The sequence below is a fragment of the Colobus angolensis genome, unplaced genomic scaffold, assembly GCF_000951035.1.
Source record: "Colobus angolensis palliatus isolate OR3802 unplaced genomic scaffold, Cang.pa_1.0 Scaffold61, whole genome shotgun sequence".
Lineage (NCBI taxonomy): Eukaryota > Metazoa > Chordata > Mammalia > Primates > Cercopithecidae > Colobus > Colobus angolensis.
In genome coordinates this window covers 7,929,197-7,934,276 of record NW_012119710.1, presented here as the reverse complement: position 1 = coordinate 7,934,276, position 5,080 = coordinate 7,929,197, and the positions used below count along the sequence as shown (strand labels likewise).

General features: G+C 48.8%; 1 non-coding gene across 1 annotated transcript; it reads left to right on the top strand.

Annotated features, from left to right (window-relative positions):
- Positions 1-4,089: 4,089 nt before the first annotated feature.
- Positions 4,090-4,162, top strand: TRNAK-UUU. Its single transcript has one exon. It is a non-coding gene; the product is annotated as a tRNA-Lys (tRNA).
- The last annotated feature ends 918 nt before the right edge of the window (positions 4,163-5,080 follow it).

The window sequence follows — 5,080 nt, the reverse complement described above, 5'->3', positions numbered from 1 at the left end:
TGCGCCATTGCACTCCAGTCTGGGCAACAAGAGCGAAACTCCATCTAAAAAAAAAAAAAAAAAGAAGATGAGCCATTGAGCCACTCCACTTAAGGCAAAGCAATGGAACAACACACTTAGGGGGTGCCTTCTTTTTAGCCAGGCTGGACCATGGAGAGAGAGAGGAAGGAGATCCATGTGTCACATTCTAAGAACTCGTAGTGTGGTAAAAGGCAAAATGAAACCAGCCATATGGTTTTTAGGCCTATTTATACCCCTGCCCCCTTTCTGTTAATGTTTGCCAATATGCTATCTGATATGGGGCTTCACCCCCAAAATCGTTGAGTTCTTGGGTAGAAAGATGTATTTTGATGAGGGGCTCTTGAAAATTCAATGATGATCAATAAGAAGAAACCCCAAGTGATCATCTAATAGACTAGAGAATTAAACTTTTCATGAGGTTTGGTCGAACACCATTCTAGATGTTACTAGGAAGGCGTTTTTGGTTTGTTTGTTTGTTTCTTTTGAGACAGGTTCTTGTTCTGTTGCTCAGGGGTGGGGGTGCAGTGGCGCCTTCACAGTTCACTGCAGCCTCGACCTCCTGGGCCTCAAATCATTCTTTGGCCTCAGCCTCCCGAGTAGCTGGGACTACAGGTACGCACCATCACGTCCAGTTAATTTTTGTATTTTTGGTATTGAGACGGGGTTTTGCCATGTTGCCCAGGCTGGTCTCGAACTTAGGAGCTCAAGTGATCCACCTGCCCTCCGCCTTCCAAAGTGCTGAGACTACAGGTATGAGTCACGGCCCCTGGCAATGAAGGTGTTTTTTAAATGTGATTAACATTTAAATCAGTAGACTCCAGGTAAAGAAGATTACCCTTGGTAATGTGCCTCGTTAAATCAGCTGAAGCTTTTAAGAGCAAAGACTGGAGTTTCTGAAGAAGAAGGAATTCTCCTAAAAACTTTGCTATAGGCTGGGCACGATGGCTCACGCTTGTAATCCCAGCATTTTGGGAGGCCGAGGTGGCCTGATCACCTGAGGTCAGGAGTTCGAGACCAGCCTGGCCAGCATGGTGAAATCCCGTCTGTACTAAAAATACAAAAATTAGCCCGGCATGGTGATGCATGCCTGTAATCCTAGCTACTTGGGAGGCTGAGGCAGAATAATCGCTTGAACCTGAGAGGTGGAGGTTACAGTGAGCCAAGATTATGCCACTGCACTCCAGCCTGGGCAACAGAGCAAGATTCCATCTCAGACAGAAACAAGCAAACAAAAAAAACTTTGGTATAGAAAACCTGCTTTCCTGAGTGTCCAGCTTACTGCCCTGCTGAATTTATTTATTTATTTATTTACTTTTTATGAGAGGGAGTCCTGCTCTGTCACCCAGGCTGGAGTGCAGTGGCGTGATCTGGGCTTACTGCAACCTCTGCCTCCTGGGTTCCAGAGATTCTCCTGCCTCAGCCTCCCAAGTAGCTGGGACTACAAGTGTGTGCCACCATGCCCGGCTAATTTTTGTATTTTTAGTAGAGACGGCGTTTTACCATTTTGGCCGGGCTGGTCTGGAACTCCTGACCTCAGGTCATCCACCTGCCTCAGTCTCTCAAAGTGTTGGGATTACAGGCATGAGCCACCGCACCTGGCCTGCCCTGCTGAATTTAAACTCAAGATGGCAACCTTAACACTTATCTAAATTTTCAAACCGTTATTCTGCCCTACAGGTTTTGGGTTTGCTGACCCCCACAATGTGTGAACCAAGCTCTTAAAATAATCTGTCTCTACCTCTGTTTCCATCTGTCTGTGTCCTATTGGTTCCATTTCTTTGGAGAACCTGACAACATGCTTTAAAGTGTTATTTACACACCCGTAAGAGTGAAGAATGAGATTGTTACTATTGCTCTGAGCAAAAGCCAACCACCTTGGGACCAAAAGTGGGAGGCATATTCCTAGGAAATGTTGGGCCTAGCCTTTGCCCTAAAAAGGCAAGCCCTGTCTGGTTTTCAGCCTGAAGAGGAGAGGGGGAATCCTGGTGAGAAGTATTTGGAATTCAAGCTCAGAGAAGAAGACTCGGTATCTCTGGCTGAATCACATTTCCTGCACGCCTGCACACTCCTACTCACCTTTCAAGGCACAGTTCTAATGCCTTTTCCACCCCTGCGAGGTGATACTCTGCCTTCCTTCTAGTCATTCCTCTGGGTTACCAAAGGTCTTGTATATTTCTCTATTAAAGCATTGATTAAAGGCCATCTCGGCTCACTGCAACCTCCATTTCCCGGGTTCAAGTGATTCTCCTGCCTCAGCCTTCCGAGTAGCTGGGTCTACAGGCGGGCGCCACTGCACTCGGCTAATTTTTGTATTTTTTGATAGAGACCAGGTTTCACCATGTTGGCCAGGCTAGTCTCAAACTCCTGACCTCAAGTGATTGGCCCGCCTCGGCCTCCAAAGCGCTGGGATTACAGGCGTGAACCACTGCTTTGGCCAAGCTGCATTCTCAAAGGTGTAAAGGGTAGCAGTATATACCACCCCAAAATATGCCACTCCAGCCTAAAGATTATATTGGGAAGAAGCTGATTGAAATAAAGCTCCGTAGCCTCCCCCTATCTGCCTAAAAGCAGGATATACATTTACAAAGGCGTTCTTCCTCCCTTCTCTGCCAGGAAGGACAAAGGTTGATAACCTGAGACAACTTTAGACCCTTAACAGCTTGGAGAGGGGACCAGCGGAGTATATTTAACAAGCTTTAGGAACCTGCATTTATCTACCTAAAATTAATTTCCCACATATTTGCTTTCCCACAGTTTGCTGTCCCTAGGGACCCGAGGTCCTTTTCTTTTTTCTTTGAGACAGAGTCTCGCTCTGTCTCAAAGCGTGCAGGCTAGAGTGCAGTGGCATGATCTGCTTCCCGGGTTCAAGCGATTCTCCTTCCTCAGCCTCCTGCGTAGCTGGGATTACAGGCGCGCGCCACCACGCCCGGCTAATTTTTGTATTTTTAGTAGAGACGGGGTTGCACCACAGGTTGGTCAGGCTGGTCTCGAACTCCTGACCTCAGGTCATCCGCCCGCCTCGGCCTCCCAAAGTGCTGAGATTACAGGTGTGAGCCACCGCGCCCGCCCTTTTAGGTCCTTTTCCGTTGTGTTGTCACTTCTCCAAGAACATATTGTTCTTTGTTGACGATGCTGTATAAAATGGAGTTCTCAGCCACACCTTTGCAATTACTCATTCCCTGGGTATGTCCCACACGTTAATACACTTCTGTTTTGTTTTTGTCTTCATTCTGTCTGTTATTACAGGAGTCCGGCTGAGAACTCAAACTGGTAGAGGGAAGATTATTTTTCCTTCTCTATAGGTGCTTGGAGTCAACGAGGGGAAAGGAGTTCAAAGGAAGGTGACATTTCAGTTAGCGATGGAACAGCACGTGCGAAGCCTAGAGGACTGAAAGTTCTTAATGTCTGTAGGCAGAAAATAGCTGCGTGTAGAGGGAAGAAGTGGGAGGGGCGGGTCGGCTCGCGAGCTGCGACAGAGCTGCGCGTGCGTCGAGGCCGGGGCCGTGGGGGCGGGGTGGGCCCGGAGCGCGCTCACCGGATCGCCGGAGGGCTGTGGCTACCACCCGTCATCTCTTTTCAGCTAATCTGCTTCGCACTACATTTTGGAGGTGGGCACCTGGGATGGGGGCAAGGAATCACGAAGTGGCGTCTTCTGGGAAGGGGCAGCCCGATGTCTTTAAGCACTGAACTGTGGTCTCTGACCAGATGCGCTTTGGGTTCAGGGCTAAGACACGCGTAGGCGGTGCAGACAGTTCAATTCGTGGGCGGCTTTTTCTCTCCCCTGCTCGGTTTTGCAGAACTGAGGGTTCGCGTTTGCCGAGCAGTCTCTAAATATAAGGAGAGCGTGCTTTATTTAACAAATCTGTGTTCAGCTGCCAAAGAACAAGCTAATCATCCTTCCTCCCCACGCCCGACTTCGCCTCCTTCCAGTCCTCGCAGGATTTCTGCATCGGAATTGGATTGGATCACACACAAAAGAACCCAGTAACTCGTTCATCGTCCTGCCGATTAGTTCGCGGCATAATGATAACACAGTCTTCATTAATGGAAGCCAAGTTTCTCTCGTGAGCCCGGATAGCTCAGTCGGTAGAGCATCAGACTTTTAATCTGAGGGTCCAGGGTTCAAGTCCCTGTTCGGGCGACCCTCTTTTTCCTCATTAAAAGAGTGAGAACCAATTTTAGGGTCTTTTGTTTGTTAACCCACTGCAAAAGAAGGCAATGAAGTCCTGGATTGTGTAAACTGCGACCCCAATCGCTTATAGGAGGGTAAACCTGGGGCCCTTATGGGGATAGGCCTTTGTGCAGAGGTATATGGGAAACTTCCAGTCCTTCGCTTTGGGGGCTGAAATAGGCAGATTATTCTGTAGCCAGCCGCCGAGCTGCTGTATCCCAACAGCGGATATATCAAATGACCGGCCCCCCGCCCGCCCCGCCAGTGACAGCCTCTCTTCGCTCCCCTGTGACGGCTCCTGCTGACCTTCCCTCTTGGGTTCTCTCTGATTGGGTGCCTGAGGAATATGGTTGGGATCCTGCACCTTTCCAGCCCTCCTTACTACCTTAGGAAAGAGTTTTCTGTACCATAAAAAGGAAGAGATGATCTTCTAGAAACTGAAACCCCAAACAGAGCCATTCCTCTCGTTAAAACAGGTCAAATCCACCCCCGACTCCCCTCTCAAAAATGTGATCTGAACACAGGAAGAAGTTGAGGTGGAGACAGCAGCTTCTGTTGATGGGAGAAAGAGGGTGCATATTAAGAGACAGCGTATTCAAGGGACTGAAATGGGAAAAATGAAACGTTAGTTCTCCCCTACTACAAATTATAAAGGGAAACAGGTAATCCCAGCACTTTGGGAGACCGAGGCGGGCGAATCACAAGGTCAGGAGTTCCAGACCAGCCTGGTCAATATGGTGACGCTCCGTCTGCAGTAAAAATACAAAAAAATTAGCTGGGCGTGGTGGCCGGCGCCTGTAATCCCAGCTACTCGGAAGGCTGAGGCAGGATAATCACTTGAACACGGGAGGCGGAGGTTGCAGTGAGCCGAGATCACGCCACTGTACT